We start from the raw sequence: 17,976 nt of genomic DNA on the forward strand, positions 1-17,976 counted from the left end.
TCGGCTTCTGCCAAGCTGGAGGCAGCTCAAGATAGTTTTATTTCTCTCCCAAACGTAACAGAGTCCAATTAGCAAGCCAGGAATAAGGAAACCTTTCGCTTGGGCACAGAAACTGTACCAGGATCATTGTCTTAGGGGAAAGTGATGGTGGATGGAAGCAGGCAGGGCTGGGGAGATGCTGAACCACAAGCTACACACCAAGGTGGTGGAGTCCCGCTGTGGATTCACAAGAGAAGGGCCCTCCGCACTGGGGAGATAATTACCAAGTAAGAAGTGCTAATGAAGCCATGGCAATCAGCCCACCCAACAAGTGGAACGCCCCAGCTTGCACACTGGCTTTTCATGCACATGTGTATGCTCGCACGCACGCACATGCACACACACACACACACACACACACACACACACACACACATGCCCCAGATTATATGTTTAAGATGGCTCCCATATTGGTATCTGTGTTCTATTTAGGCTAATGATGCCCGGGACAGTCAGAGCTATTGCTGTTCTGAAAATGATAAGTACCATATAGAAAAGGCCCCCGGGGAAATTTGGCCTGTTAAGGCTTTTCAGGGCTGATGGATTTTTTTAATCTATCTGCCAGACTGCTTTGAAAGCTAAATAGATGCCCATCAACAGGCTGTCTGTCAGAGATCAACAACTTCACATATTTTGCTTGTGTTGACACTTTTGTTTCAATTTAAGGGGTCGTTTGCCAGATGGCTCCTGCCTTCATTAGGGGTTCCTAGCACAACAAATGAGCATTCTTTGGGCCAGTGTATGGGCAAAAGGGGGCTGGGGGTGGGACTTGGTAATTCTTTTTCTCTTAAAAGATCTGAACCAACTGATGGATGTGTTTGAAGGGGATGGGGTATCTGTGAATGTCAAGACTTTGTGCAACATAGGCAGCGTGCACTGGCGATACCAACTCCCTTCCCTGCGTAGAACACGCCAGAGGATAGGCTAACTCATGAGGGGACTTCAGCAAGTTGATTCGTGGATAGATGACTTCACTGATGACAAATGGATGTTTGATTTTGTTAGCAGTACCAGATCGATTATTCTCAACCTCCTGGGCTTCTGAGGGCTGCATTATTTCCCTTTGTGTGGCCCTGGGATTCACTGTTCACCCAGCTCAGGACAGGCTTCTCAGCCCCTCTACTTTTCTCCAGCTGTTTCTTTGGTTTCATGCCATGGTTTTACATATCATCTACAGGTAATGGCTTTCCATTTTTACCCTGAGCTCTGATTTTATGTATGTATTTTCTCTTTTAGCAGTACTGAGGTTTAGAAGTGGTAGGCAAGTGCTCTGCCATTTGAGCCACTCACCGACTCCTTTTTGCTTTAATTATTATTTTTTTGGGTAAGGACTCATACATAGCTCCACCAAGATGGCCTTGACTCACGATCCTTGCAATCTACACCTCCCAATTGCTGGGATTACAGGTGTAGGTCACTATGGCCTACATTGGCTCCTAAACTGATTCTTTAATTGAAAGCTACTTGTTTGATTTTTCTATTTGCACAAAGTGCATCTCAAACTACGTTAGTTTTAGTAAGAACTTTGTATGTTTTTGCACCCCTCCCCCCCGAAATGTGTCTCCTATTTCTCTCACATCTTGGAAAATGCCAGTGCCTCTAGTTTTCTCAAGGGCTGAGCTGAGATGCATCCTGAGCTCCCCTGTGACCATGAGGCCCTGTCCCCATTTATCAGCACGTCTGACGAGATCATTCTATTTTCCTGGTATAGCTGTTTCACTGTCTGTTAGCTCAGCTGTGGAGCCTTCTCTTAATAAATGCTGTATATGTGTATTATTCTACATTGCTTCCTTCTTCAATCTCTCCCATCTTAGACGTCTTTCATCAAGACAGGGCCTCTGTGAGATTGAGTATTTTGTCATTGCATGGTAGGCCTAACAGAGCCCTCCATCAGACCCAGTGGTCATTAAGTAACCACACTTTGAAGTGAAATAGGCAGGTCTGGGTTTTAATTCCTTCTCTGTCGTTGATTGTTGATGGCTCTTACCCCCGGCTTCGCCATCTGTAAAATGGGCCTCCACCTTCGTCCATGGCTTGACCTGAAGAATGATCGGGTGATCAGTGCAAGGCACCTGGCACTTAGGTGGGGAACACTGAAAGGTCCCAATAAACGGGATAACTACAGACATTTTCATTCTTAGACTTGACAGAGGCTATTTTGGTTGGTGTTCTCCAGCCATGCTCCCACAAGAGGCCTCAGACCAAGCGTTCAGAGAGTGAATAGACTCTGTCCTGTTAGGAACACCATTATTATTATTTTTTTCCTCAAGAACATTTAGGCACTTTCTGTCTGTTATTAAATTAAAATGTTTATCCCTCAGGAGAGAAAATAATCAACTCCCACACCAATCCTATTTATGAAACAGAATGCTTTGGTTTTTCTCCCTGACTCAAATCCTCCTTTCTATACAATCTCTTTGAAATAGGAGGACGTTCAGAATGAATTTCACGCTGTGTGGGTGTGAGTGTGTGTCTCAAGAATAAGTTGAATTTGAGGCTTCTCTTTAGAGCCATCTATGCTTGAAGATGAGCCAAGGCCAGAGGTGGTGAGTGTTTGGGGCAGTGCGGGGGGGCGGGGAGTTGGGCCCTCCTAGTATTGGAGCCTCTCCACACAGGAGAGTTAGAAGGAATCTGAACACCAGAGGCTGTTAGTCTCTTTCCTAGGAAAGATGAGACACCAACCAGGCTCCTAAAATTCAGTTGAACACACTCAACAGACATCTCTGTATGCCTATTCCTATCTCATATTTCATGCAATAGTCATGGGGAGATGACTCCCAAGGAGAGGTGAGTATCTCTCTGTAGGTTTTGTTGATGTAACTTGTGTTTTGTGTAGTCTAGCTTAATGGAAAAACTAGCTGCTTGGAATCATGAGTCTTGAGCTTCATTCAGTTTCTCTTCTAATACTCACATCAGAGGATTCCTCCTCTAGAAATGCTCTGGTTCTGAGTTCTAATCTTGTACATAACTCAACCAGGGATGTGTCTATTTCCAATAGATTGTATAATGATGGACATACTGTTTTCAAGCTCTTACTCAGCCCTGTTATTGTCGAATTGTCTCTCTCTTTGGCCAAAGACACTCAGAGAGTTTCTAGTGCCTAGACTAGCTTGAGGCTTTGAAAAATGCTCAGGAAAGACCTGGTGAGTAGCCAGGCACATACAGAACAGGAAAGGCAGAGACAATGGCTGGTGCAAGGCATGCTTCTGTGAATACCTTTTGGGTCATGCATCTCAGTATGTGGTGCTTTCTCAATGTTAGAAATCCAAGTCCCACCAACACCAGGAAGGCTGATGAGCCTGTTTCCCCCAGAAGGGTCTCAACATGTGTCTGCTTGTGATAGGTCTCTCTTTCTTCTCTGTATCTGTTGTCAAAGTCTTCATATTCAGAGCTCTTTAACCAAATGGAATGGGCATCTGTCTGCCCAGTCTTCCATTTTGCTAAGTAGTGGTCCCCAGAGTTCCTCCAGGCTCCATTATTCCTCCAATCTTAATCTCAGGGGGTAGAGTCTGCCTTGACTGCAAACATGGGTGCACCACCCTGGCCCCTCGCTCACCAGAGAAACCTATCCTGTTGGTGCTTTGACTAAAGAGGATCCTATATAAAAGCCAGCTCAGGAAGACACAGCTCTGAGACCCTTGCTGGAAATATAGAAGAAAATATGTTCTTCTCATGGAGATTATTAGCCAAAGGACTGTGAGTCTGATGTCACTGAGGATGACCACAGAGGGAAGTGACCAATTTAGCCATGAAGTCGGTCCATGGAGACGTGGCCATGAAGTTGGTCCATGGAGATGTGGAGCTGAGAGGCAGCGCCGGACACCGATTTCTAAGTTCACTGAGCTGGCTGAATGGATCTAGCCTTGACAGGCTGCTCCTGCCTGTTCTAGTGAAGCAAGTATGGTTTTGTGCATGTGTTTATTTGATGTGGAATTAAAATTAAAACCAGAGTCCTAACATTGCTAATACTTTGCATCAATATAGGATGATAAAGATCAGAGTTCATCTATTTTTTTTTCTTCTCACATTCTAAATCTATTAAATTCCAGTATTAGAAGAGCTCCTTTTCTTTCCACCCACGGCTGTACAGCTTTACATTTTTTAAAAACCAGAACTGTAGGAATTGTCTGTCCAAACAGTAAGTGGGTAAAGAGGAGAGAATTCCCTTCCCTCCAGCATCTGCTCCCTTCCCTTCCCACTAAACACAAACTCCAGTTAGACACAATGCTAAGCGCCCCATATCTAAGCTTCAGGTAAGTCTACTAAACATTGCTAACACGAGTATTTGTCCCATTGTACAGAGGTACACAGAGAAACAGATGACAATGAACAAACCCAATCCCTGTTAGGCAGCCAGCCATTCCAGAATTGGAGACATGTACCCGTGTTAATTATCAACCCAGTGTCAAGAATGTGTGCCCTATGGCAGACAGAGCCCTACACACTGAAAACCCTGAGATGGACAAGATGGTCACCGGAATCTGCATTCTCACAAGTGACATAATACACAGAAACCACAGGAATGACACTTCTGGCATTTTTAAGAAGCCAAGGGGCAGATAAAGAGGGCAGCAGGGGACAGTAGAGGGGTAACCTTGAGAGGAATGTGTCAGGCTTTCCTCCCACAGCAGGTACCCCTGAGGGGGACCTGACTGATACCGAGAGGTGAGGCCCGAGGTAGGACAATGCATATGAGCTTCTGACAGGGTCCTAAGATCTACCTAGGGGGTAAAGCCAGGCTCAGGTAGCAGAGCACCGGTCACTTCGCCTATGCCACACAGCGATTCATTTCAACCAGTCACAGAGCAGAGGTGTCAGTGACCACCTCTTTTTCCTTCTAGCGGAAGCACAGGAACAAGGCCCCGGCTGTTCTGAGTTCTCCCAGCACCCATCCATCTCCTGCTGTGGCATCCTACTCATCAGCCAGTGTCGTCCTCTGTAAAGAATGTGTGTGTCCCACTCTGCACAGTACCCAGTAAGTAACTCTTCACCGTGGTGCTTAATTCTCAAGGGGAAGTGAACTTTGTTCTTTAACACTTGTCCATCTTGAAAGCTATGTCCAGGAAGATACTTCTGCTGCATAGAGAAGAAATCCATGTTAAGCAGAAAGAGGAGACAGAGAGAGGGGTGGGAAGAAGGGAGGGAAAGAAGAATTTCTTTAAAGAATGCACAGCGGAACACAAGATCAGGCAAAATGAAGTCTGAAGCCACTCAGGATCCAGGAGTGCAGAGCGGAAATAGACATTCACACAGCCGACCAAAGGAGGCTATCTATAGGAGCAGATGACAAAGGCCCAATAGCTATGTGTATATGATCATATAAAATGATTTTTTTCGAAATGAACTCCAAGAAATGGAAATGAGATTTTGTTGTTGTTGTTGTTGCAGTCTTTTCCTTTTGCCTTATTTGTTATTTGTCTTGGCAAGGATAAAGAGTGGCACAGGAAAAAAGTGGGACAAAGAGTGAACCAATGCAGCAGTGGTACTCACTAGAGTCTGTGGAAAATGAGCAATACAACCTGTGGGCAGGGACAGGAGGGACAAACTAAGAGTTAGGGAAGGGGGTGGCATTGTCCAAAAAGAAATGTACTCTTCACCTGACTTACTTTGTAACTGTAGCCCCTCTGTACATCACCTTTACAATAGCAGTACAAGATATATTTTTTAAAAAGAAAGAAACTGCACAGAGGATAGGACGCCTTAGTAGGCCAGTTGCACTCATGGAGAGTCAAATGGTCAGGGGGCCTGCAGGCGGAACACTGCGGCTCAGTTGGATCTCGTGCCTCTATCCGGCCAAGAACTGGTGGGAAAGTCTGCCAGACATCTTCTGTAACCCTGAAATCAAAAGGAAGGACAGCACCCAGATACAAAGCGGAGATAGTGTTGGTTCTGAACAAGCAAAAAGGTGTCAGGCTTACTGCAGTGAAAAAATTTGACTCTACATAAATGGAGGGAACCTTTGGGAGGGGAGAGAGGTTATCTTTTTATTTGTTTTTAACTGCAAATGTGCACAAAGGCAAAGAATGGAACTATATTATATGTTAGATTTTAGTACTGTATAGCCATTAAAGGCATAAGATCTGGTTGCTAATGAAATTCCTCCACTAATCTAGCCAGGAGCTGTAGCTCAAGCCTATAATCCTTGCTACATGGGAGGCAGAGATCTGAGAGGCTGTCGTGGTTTGAGGCCCACCTGGGTGAAACAGGTTGAGAGACTTCATCTCAACCAATGGCTGGGTGTGGTGGCGTGCACCTATTATCCCAGCTACAGGGGAGGCCCAGTGGCATGAATCTACCATCTCTAGGGACAAGAGGAACTTCCTGTAGGAGGATCATAGCCCAAGGTGCAGTTCCAGGGTTAGGTTGACTCCCTAGCAAGCATGAAGCCCTGAGTTCAATCCCAATACTGCCACATACACACACACACACACACACACACACACACACACACATAAATAAATAAATAAAAATGTACCTTGTAAGGTTGTTATCAGGATTAAGTGAATTTGTATGATTATCTACAATGTATTGTGATCAATATCTTTTAGTTGTCCAACTGTCAATGATATGAGGTTGTAGACTAGATAAGCTCTTGTGGGCAGATGAATGCAGATCTGAAGCCTATCAATGGAAAGAAATTTGTAACTTTTCTAAGAGATCAATTAGTGTCTTTCCTCTTCCCGAATCTTACGAAGTGATTAACTTTTGCTCCCGTAGGCTCAGGATGCTAAGAAGAAGGATGTTTCTGGAACAGGAGATGCAAGTGTGATGGGGGGGGGTGTTGAGAAGCAGGTGGCTTGCTGAAAATATTTCCAATTTTAACAATTATCACCAATAATTGAGTGTATGTTCCCTGGCTGGTTTTAAATGGTAATGAGGTGCTTTTTGTTTAAGAACAGCAGACCACCAACAAAACTGGAAAACAGACACAGGAACAGCCTCCCAGACCCTGTCTGGCCTCTCCATACCTATTGCCAGTTCATATCCAATTTACTGCCTCCTTCAGATTTTGTCTCAGTGGCTTTCCCAAACCTGGACTTGGTCTTGGCCTAATTTTCTTTCTGTCACCGAAATATCAGGAGCACAGAAGTAGATCCAGACGAGATGCGTGTGATTCTGGGCTCCTTGGGGTACTCCAAGTGGATTTAATGTAGGACCTGCTCTGGACAGGCCAAGAAGCAACTATCCCGCCCAAGTCCAAAGGCCTCACAGAATGAGGGAATGGACTCCTGTTCCTGCGATCCCCGCTCTCCCTCCCTCCCACACTCCCTTCCTCCTGTCTCCTTGCCTACGTTTCCCTTAACACGCCTGTGGTCAAAATGAATAATGATATATTTTTGTTGTTGTTTAAGAGAAGCCCTTGAAAGCCATTCTGAGACTGGGGTCCAGAAATCTAATCTTTGTTTGATTCTGTGTTTAGTGGGGATTCAAATCCCAACTTAATTTAATCTTTTGACTTATCCTGCAGGTACTGCCTGATTATATTCCATCGCCACCAGTAATAGGATTGCAGGGACAGAATCTTGCTATTAGCACTTTGAGAAACAAAAGCAAAACCGAAAGCATGGCTGCCATCAGTCAACGAAAGCCACCGTCAGTGAATGACCGCTCCTCCAGCATTTCCTCCTCTGCTTCATTTCAATACGCCCTTGCAAGAATGCACAAAAAGGTGTACATTCTGTTGAGTTCCAGAAGACCTTGAATTTTAACTAGAATATGTAGTCTGAAATCCTGAGCTCATAGATGAGTTTGAAACAACTCTACTCTCCCCATCCCCCCCCCAAAAAAAACCACAATACAGGTATTATATGCTTCGTTGGCATACGCTAGAAGCTCATTGTTTACCATTGGTGACTTCTAATCAATGGAGAAATAATGTATAACTGCATGAAATGGAAAAGATTTCTGAGACATTCTGAAATATCCTCTGTGGTTCAGCTGCCTAGATTACAATTCTGACTTCTCTTCTTGGGTGGATGACCTCTGTGAGTTCATAAGATCACTTTGCTCATCCATGCAGTAGATCTCAGGATTTTTGAAGGATTAAATAACATAACGCCTTTAGGAAATTTGCTAGCACATACAAGTCATACATAAAATATTACCTATGATACTGTGGGAAAAAAAGAAAATGTGAAAAAAAGTAGAAGGAAACAAGAAAAATAATACTCCCTGCCAAACAGCCACCATCTCCCTTCTGTGTGTTTCCAGTGTCTATTGAGAGTCTCTAACTTCTCACATACTGTGAGTGGAATGAAATATACTCCGTGGGGGAAAGTATAGTAAAAAATATCCAGTTAATCAATAAACATATGAAAAACGCCCTTGCTCAACAGTGATCATTAAAACAAAGAAGTGAGAGGCTGTCCTGACACGTGGACAGAGATAAAAACGCGGTGCCAGTGAGGAGTGGTAAGACAGTGTGGATCAACATTATGGGGTCTCACTGTGAGAAGCAGTGACATATTTGGGCTGATTTTAGGAGAAGGTAATTTATTATAATAGTATTGGGTCATTCACTCCCAGCCTTTGTGGGAAAGCTGCAGAATTGCATTCCGCACTAGCAGCTCCACACACGGTCTCTGGTGGCATGCTGAATTGTCTCCCAGCTTAGTGCTGAGAGCTAGGTGCTGCCCCGTGGCTGGCTGATGCTCCATGCTGCAGATTTTAGCTGCTGCCTGAGTCCCTGTGGTATTGATGCAGAACCTTCTGGAGAAGCTTGGAACCCCATGGCTGCTGGGGAAACTCCCCTGGACCTTGGGCATCCTTCTCATTCTGGCTTCTTTTCGAATTCTAGGTGGCCCCCGGGGGTATCATTGGAATGGTAGAGTGACATCTTGGCCTCCAGGCAACAAAAAGAAAGGCGATGACTACAGTTCCAGCCACCACCAGGGGAAAGAGGCTCTACTTCAAGAACAAGGGTTTTGTTTTTAACACGGAAAGAGGTTTCTGTTGTTGAGAAGAAAGCAGATTATAGCATTATATGCACATCTGAAGGACGCCATCTTTCAAGGCCCAGGGGAGGAGAGAGGAGCTCATTCTTTATCTGAGAACTATTTCATACGTGATGCAAAGGGTTAATAACATGCATATCTTTTGACTACAAATAACAAGTCACACTTCTGATAGTTTATCCCAACAGTCATCTGAGGAGCACACACACACATACAAAGATATTAACCAGAGCTCTAGATAGTGACCCCAAAATGACAATACACTGTCTGACATCAATCATGAAATGATGTACACTACTTTAAAGCATCCCTTGATTGATATTATTAAAGGGGAAAAAGACAATTGTGAAAAATAGCACTCATAATCAAATTGTGAGCTACGTGCTAAGTGTTTTGCATTAACTGTCTTACTGAATCGTCACAACAGTTCTATGATCCACAGAAGAAAGCGGCCATTTCCAATGGAATTTCAAGTCATCTGTCTCAAAGAAAAGGAGCAAGAGGAAAGCAGAGTTCAGAAGCCTGTGGTCACCTGCCTAGAATATTCTCAAGATGATAGGCGCCTCCACCTTCCTTGTGTTATATATAGAACCTTCCCAAAGTCCAGCTTCACAACACTAGTCTCTTTTTTGGAGTTTGATTCTTCTTCCCCTATGCTGAGCAGACCATGGCAGAGCTGGGGGATGTGTGCCAGTAGTAGCCAGTGGTAGTACAGGTACCTGTCTTTACGTTCCATTACCAGCACTGAAAAAAAGGAGAAGGGTTTACTGATTATGGTTAGTTGAATCCACAGCTTCACTCTTTAGTGATAATCCTCTAAGTTTAAGATTGTTTGCTTTTTTCAGGAAAATAAACTTTTTTATTTATTTTAGTTTTAACTGTCTATATTAGTATGAAGGGGTTCACTCTAACATACCAATTTATGAGTATAATGCATCTTGATCAATGTCACCTGTTCCATCATTTCCCTCCAAAGTCAAAATCAAATCCCTGTTATCATCCCTGTCCAATGATTGGTTTGTATGATCCTTCTTACCCAATGATAGGCTTCCATGACCCTACTGTCCAATGACTGGCTTCCATGACTCCTCCTGACCAACAATTGGCTTCCATGACCCCTTTTACCCAATGGTTGATCTCCATGACCTGTCATTCAGGATACGTCTCAGCAGACATATTTCTTTCACACATGTATTTACCAGTTGTTTCTCCTTGGGTCTGTTGTTCCATTCACTAGGACAGTTCCCTTTGCCAGGCCTATTTCTCATCTTTCATGTGTTTTTTTTTTTTCCACACTGACCTTCTTACTAAAACAACACAGGACTGGAAAGAAGAGTCGAATGCTCAGACTCATTCACCTTCTCTCTCCTTCATTGCTAAGTGTACATACAGATTTCCACCACTGCTCTCTTTGTTCCTGCCTGATGGAACCCAAAGCCAGTATCTACCCTTTATCCATGGCACCCCTACTTCCCTGGAGACTAACTCCATCCTTGTGCATTTCTCTCCCTATAATTATTGACTTTCCCCATTCCCTCCCTGCAAACACATCTATCACCTCACCACCTTCACAGTGCTCATAAGTAACCAATGTTTTCTTTTTCCTTTTTTTGTTTTTGCCTGTTATGGGGCTTGAATTCGGGGCCTGGGTGCTGTCCCTGAGCTCTTCAGCTCAATCTTAGCACTCTACCACTTGAGCCACAGTACCACTTCTGGTTTTCTCATGGGGTTTTCTGGTGGTTAATTGGAGATAAGAGTCTCACTGGCTTTCCTGCCTGGGTTGGCTTTGAACCTTGATCCTCAGATCTCAGCCTCCTGAGTAGTTAGGATTACAGGCAGGAGCCACCGGCATCTGGCTAGTAACTTTTTCTAGGTATGTGCCAAACATTGCACTAAGTAATGTGAAAGTGTTTCATTACATGGTACCATTTAACATCAACCCTGTACTTTAGGTATTTTCTCTGGCCTCATTCTTCCCACCAGGAGACAGACTTCAAAGAGAGAAAGAAGCCCCTGGATCAAGGGCATGTCGCTGGAGAATGGCAATGCCAGTGCAGACCTTCTGCAAGGTGCTGCGCGAAGGCCCCAGGTCTTCTCACCAACTTTGAAGGCTCATTTTCTCTGCCTTTTGCCCCATTTTCTGAGCAAAATGTGAAACACATTTATTTCACTTAACTCTCTCCCTTCACCATGCCACACACAGACTAATTCATGCCTGGCCTTCAAAAAGTCAATGCTCACGTGAAATTAAAAATAACCATACTAAATCTTCAATCCCCTACAGAGAGATGGCTGTGGAGCCAGGAAGGGGAACAAACAGAGCTTACAAACAAAACAGTGGATTATCCGAAGTCCCCAAGCAGTAAGTTTTAAGCTGAGCCAGCCAGGAAAATCAAAACAAAACAAAACAGCAGCCCGTTGAATACACTCATACTGGCAAACACCTTAACAAATGGCACTCTCGGGGTGGCCGTGTGGAAGGTCAGAAGAGGAGAGAAATACATCTCAGGGCCCCGGGTGAGTGCCAAAGTAGGAAAACAGGGCTTTGATGCTGGCCTCGCATGCTTTCGATTTTATTCTCCTCTCTCCCTTTCTCTCTTCTCATGGACAAAGGAAGCCTTCTAGCCGGCAAGGTAAATAGTTCATGGGTTATTTATTTTATCTCTATTCCTGGTTAAATTGAGTTCAAAATAATTAGCTAACCCTGGAAAAGCAGTGACTGGTACTGCTAATTCCACCTAATGATTTTCCGGCGTAGTTGCCCAGTGAAAGGGGTTATCTGTAAAAAAAAAGAAGCTTTAAACTATTAATAGAGTGAAATTACAGCTTTAGCAGCTAACCCCAGGTAAAGTGGGTCCGGTGTGGGATTAACACTCAAGGCTGGGGGCTGGCTCCTCACCTCCTCCCAGTGACCTTCCTCTCTCTCTGGCAGTTGACTGTTCGGGCCAGGCAGAAGTCGTTAACTTGCTCCCGACACCTTACACTATTTGTGGTCTTAATTGAGGGACCTAAACAAACAAATTAATCACCTTAGCCCATAAAAATGACAGAATTCATATGGTAGCATTCTTCATTCTCTCCAATTTGTTTTCCTGAAATCCCCGCAGCGATTTATTTGCTGAATATGCGAGTTTTTCCCCCCTTATGAAAATTACAAATTGTTGTCAAGGTTAACGAGTTAATATTCTCATTCAATATTTATTTTATGGGGAGACGGAGGAAGCCCGGCTGTTCCGTACTTCTCTCAGCTGCGAAGTCTGGTTTCTTAATCAAAATGACAAGGACACTGTCCTTTGCATGATACTCTGAATCATCGAGACTAAAAAATGAGCTTTATTAATCAACAGATCCTGATTAATTATTATAAAGCGCAGCTTCTACATTTCTGTACATTTTAATAATTCCTGCAGAAGGCTAACAATGCCCCCAGAGAGCCAGAGTCTTTGGGGTTTGAATTTTTCTAAGCAATGTCACAATAAGCGGCAGTCAAGAGGAGCAATGTTCTGTCTCTAATCCACTCCATTTCCAGCCAGCAAACCAGGAACTGCCTTCCTTTTCCTCCTCTATTCTACCATTTGTGCACATAGTCAAGAGCCACAAATCAAAGGCTTCAGAAGTTTCCAAAAATGAGGGTGAGTGTTCGCAAGACCTAGCTCACAAAGTCTGACTATTTCTGTAGAAAACAGCTGACATGGTTTTCTGGTGAGTGACCATGTCCAACACCGGTGGAAGAAAGGTCACAGGACCAAGCAAGTCTGCAAGGGCTGGCAGCCCCACCTCATCAATGGCATAGGACCAGCCCAGAGGATCGGCAGCACAACACCTCACCAAGACCACTGAGCACCCCTCCGAATGTTCACCCAGACTGCCCCAAAGCTTTCTCTGTCTCCGGTGAGGTTTGGCCACACTGGGCATACAGCACCCTAATCTTACGCGACCACTTTTAGCTAGACAGTATGAATCCTCTTCAAGTTTTCTTTCTCAATAGTACCCCTGAGGCTTCGTCAAAGTCTGTATCACCACGGGAAATACTCTAGGTAACTCTGCATTATTATAGAAGGAGTTGATGGAGGACATTTAGTCTGCCCATTCCTAAGAAATACAAAAGCCTAGCACAACAACTTATCCATGGGTCTCGGATTGAAGACTTTTGAATTAAGACCATACTTGTCAGAGACTAAACCAGACCCTGGGTATCCCCCAATACAGTTTTTTTTAAAGATTTTATTAGCACATATTAGTCGTATAAGAGGATATCCCCACTGGTGGTGTCACACGTGCACCGTGTACCATAATCCATCTCACCCTTCCTACCGCTCTACGTCATCTGCCCTCCCCTCTTTCTTAAACAGTTTCAACAGATTTCATTGTTCAACATTCACACATGCTTATAAAGTACTAATAAATATCATATTCGCCCTCAAATAAAATTTCAAAAAGAGAAGCACTTAAGAGAGAGAAGTGAAATCCTAGCCTGCCATTTCTGGGACACAGACCCTCTCGCCTCAAGCCAGGAGTTTCTATTACAGCAGGCAGAGTCATCATAAAATAGAAGCTGGATTTCTGCACAGGCCTTGAGTACCTCGAGGCTCATTCAGGTGACGTTCCCTGAAATAGTGAGTGGACCAACGAAGCTAACACTTCTTCTCCTGCAGTTCAGTAGTCGCATCTCCGAGCACTGGAATCCTGGGCTTCCTCGCTGTGCTTGCATTTTCCCCTGTAGAAGTACACGTCCTAATCACAGATAACACGGAAATGAGATTATGATGTTAGCTTTCTCCAGAGATAACAGCAGTCCAGGTCATAAAACCACCATATGGCAGATTTGGCAGCCTTTACTGAGCACCATGGATTAATTATCACATAGACAGACTCTGGTCCCCATTTGCGAGAGCCCCGGCCCCCCTGTGGCACGGATTGGCAGCCCAGTGAAGGCGAGGGGCTGTATTATGTTTGGCAGGGACACAATGTGACCTTACTGTGGCCAGTTCTGTCATCTCTTAACATTTCGATCATGATTAAGTTTATCATTTCAAATAAACACAAAATGTCAGGTCTCCGGGTCTACTCGGCATGGAGAGCCAGAAGAGAGCGTGGGTTGATTTCAAGGGGTTCCAGGCCAAGAGAACAATCTGATTAGCTCCTCGTCTGACTTTTATTTAGAGCTATGGCACAATATGGTGTGGACAAAACCCTCGTTCCAATTGATCACTTGCCACACATCAGATCCACAGGGCATCCACCATTTCCAGGCAGTGGTTGTGCGATTCATCCTGCTGCCATTTCACCTTTCCACCCTGAGACCCACTAGATCTGACTCCCTGTCATTCACAGTAACCCTGCCTCTCCATCGACAGAAGCCATCTGGACTAGACCTGGTCAGCTCTCAGGGATAAGGATGGGCCAGAGTGTTTACAAAGCCCTCCACATTCAGGGCTTGGGTCAGCATCCCGTCTCTGGGGAAGATGCCTTACTCTCCTTTGAGACTGGACTCGGCTGACGGAATCATCTCCCTCACAAGTGTTTTCTTTGGAATCATCTCCCTCACAAGTGTTTTCTTTGATCTTCTGGAATGACGGTAAAATGCTGCGGTGACCACTTAGCTGCAAGAATGCTATAGAGATGAAATGCAACTAGCCAGCATGGCTTTAGTCCTGACTCTGATTTGGGACTAGGTTGTGTCTAATTATATAACTGTAGACTCAAGGCAAACATAGTTAGTTTTTAACTTGGAGCAGAAGTCAGTTTCTGCCTGTTCTGAACTCATTCATTTATTTATGCAATAGAATGCCTGGTCTTGTTTGTGTCCACAGATCAGCTAATTATGTAGACATTTCTTTCCCCACTGCCCTCATTCTCTGTCCTCCAGCCAAGAGGACTCTCTCTTAGTGCTCAGGACAAGCAGAGGCTCTTCTTACTTCACAGTCATCTGTGGTTCCCTAAGCTAGCACACCCCTTCTCTGTTCCACACAGCCACCAATTGCCTACTCACCTTTGACTCCTCTCTAATCAAGGGTTACTTCCCCAGAAGGAAAACCAGGAACTCTCCTACAGTTTCACAACTCGAAGGAGAAACAAACAATGAAAGAACAATGATCACAATGGATAAATTTATTGTGTGAGAGTTGGTTACAGACCCTACTTTGCTTGCAAGATTCCAACTCCAGGATCCAAGTGATAGCTCTCTTTGATCAATTTGATTCTTGCTGCCTAGTATCTTACAAAAAGTGTTACTCAATAAATATTTGTGTATTGATGGATCAAACACTTACATGTGTGGCCCGAAGGGTTTTCTCCTGAGATAATAAAAGAAAGGCTCCCAGGGGAACTCATGGATAAGAGGCCCAAAGGGAAATGAGGATGACAATTCAGTCTGATGTGTGCCAGGACACAGAGCAGACCCTACCTTGGGGGAAATGTGCACACTGAGATATATCAGTCTGCACTGTCTTTTACATGTGTCTAGCTTCCATGTTTAGCTTCAAGGTAGATATAGACCAGCACAACAACACAAATGCCAATTTGTAGTTTATTGAACTTGAACAATAAATAACACCCTGAGAGCCAAGGTGCTTATGATTTTCAAGAGCCAACCTTGATTGAAAAGAAGGAGTTTTTTTTTAAATCAGGATGGCAAATGTCAGCCCTAGAGCTTGGAGAACTGGGTAAATACTACGGTTCATAAATAAGTACAAGCAGATATGATTATGGGCTAGTCCTATCCTCATCTGAAAGGAAGAGATGTTGGAACACAGAGTGGTTTGAAGATGAGATTTGGAAAAGATCAAGCTCTTTCGTGGGGCACCCAAAAAACAGCTCTTCCCTTGGTGAGGAACAGTGTTTGGAGGGAGAGGCTGGGGTAGGGATGCCCAGTGGGTTTGGAGAAATCCCAGGTCAAGGCTGTAGATAGCTCCCTTCCTCCTCACAGCCTCTCAGAAGAGATCCTTCCTCACTCAGCACAACACTGTTGCAAAATGGCGCTGGAGAAATCACACTTCCACGTGGTCCACTAGCAAGAGCTGAGGAACATCCCTAAATTTAAAAGCCCAACGATGATATCACAAAGACTTTGCTGTGCCAGTGTGGCATGAGAAAACCAAGAGTTCCTGAGTTACCAAGGATCACCAAATATCAGCAAGGATGAAGGAGATGGATAAAGAATACAATGAGACTTTGGAAGGAGATTCCAAAACACCATCTTCAAACATCAGAGGAAACAATCCATCATTATTGGATATCACAGGGGCCCAAGGATAGAATGAGCTATGCGAGTTTCTCTTCTAGTAACTCTTGAGTAACTCTGTAATCATGCCCCAAAGTCTCTGAAAATTATAGAATTGAAGAAGGGATGGGAAATAAATCCTGGCTATTTCTGAGATCTAACCAGAAAGTAATTTAAAAGATGACGTTACATTGAACACATCCAGCCATTGGTGTACATAAGAACCCTTGACTAGAAATTTTATTTTAATTGAAGAGAAATAAATCAAACATTTGCACCCAAAGTCTCTGTGTGTTTACATCAAGATCTGTCAAGCACAGTTTTTGTGAGAGCTAAAGAGAGGAACAACAGTGTTTGTTCATGGTTGAAGAGAGGATTCTTGAGTTGGATCATGAAGCATAAGTAGTGAGGTTGAGTAATAAAAGGTACTAGGATGTAAATTCTAGAGTTTAGGGAAAGAGGTATGGAAGAGGATAAGCCAGACAGCAGCCTGTGAGGGCATCTGAATTGCTAGAACAGAGAACTTTGATATAAGACGAGAAAACTAGGGCAAATCCAAGCAAAGGGTGATAGGCTTTGGAAATGGAAGCTTCCAATATGGAGATGAAATGGTGGGAGTCTTAAGATTTTGCTCTCCTATCAACATAACAACCTGAGAAGGTTTGAAAATCTCATCATCATCACAACCCAGCTGTAGAGACTCTGACTGAATCCATCTGAAACAAAGCCTAAATATCTGATTTCAGTTAAAGCTCCCCAAGTGATAGACAATGTGGCCATAGATGAGAATCGATGGATCAGGAGCAGGGAAAAACCAGCCACAGAAGCGTTACAAGAGATCATGAAGACTGAATGGGTGTCTTCAAGAGCAGCTCTACCGGAAGTTCATGATGACCGCATGTCAGTGTTAAAGGAGAGATGGGAGGCGAGGATGATGAGCTTGTAGGAAGGCTCCTCTTCATTCTTGCCTTGGTGCCTTTGATTTGCTTACCCTCTTCATGGGGAAAACCTCTGTGCCTTAGGTCTTCTCAATAAGCAAAGGTGGCCATTTTGAAATTCCTCTTGTGAGGTCTTCCTTATTAGATCCATACTTGGAGTCTTGATTTCTTACACTGTCCAGAATGCTGATCTCTTCGTAGCATAAGGGTTGCAGTCTCCTTCCAGGCCAGCTGTACTCTCCCTTGCCCCTTCAGAGAAGATATCTTCACCCTTTCCTTCCGACATGAGGTTGCTTCTACTTTATGTCTTGACTCATTTGTTTGCTTTTTATATTATCTGTATCACTCAAGAAGTAAACTCTGTAAACATCAGGACAATGTCTGTTGCATTCACCATACTCAGATCTGATTACAAGGTCTAAAATGTAGTAGGCACTCAACAAGTGTGTGTACAATGAAAGAATCACATCTACCGGGTTTGTGACATTTCACTTAAAGTTTTTCTTCAGAATGTGGCACCCAGGAAATTAATATTCTTATTTATGTGTTCACTTCATTCTCTTCTTTCAGTGTTTTACTTGTTCTCTTCTTCCCTCCCTCCCTCCTTTCCTTTCTTGCTCCTTCTTTTTTGTCCCTCTGGAAAATATTTATTAAGCTCCAATATAGAGCAGGCATTGTTAGGAAATGGAGCTACAGGTGAGATTACAACTATAAATGAGACAGTACCAATCTTCTGGTAGGTCATCTGTGAGAGAGGATAGCTGTGAAAGCAAGCAATTACAGCACAGCACAGTGAAAAGAACAAGCCTGGAACCTGTAGGAG

Source organism: Dipodomys ordii, unplaced genomic scaffold, assembly GCF_000151885.1.
Source record: "Dipodomys ordii isolate 6190 unplaced genomic scaffold, Dord_2.0 Scaffold75, whole genome shotgun sequence".
In the NCBI taxonomy this organism is placed as follows: Eukaryota; Metazoa; Chordata; class Mammalia; order Rodentia; family Heteromyidae; genus Dipodomys; species Dipodomys ordii.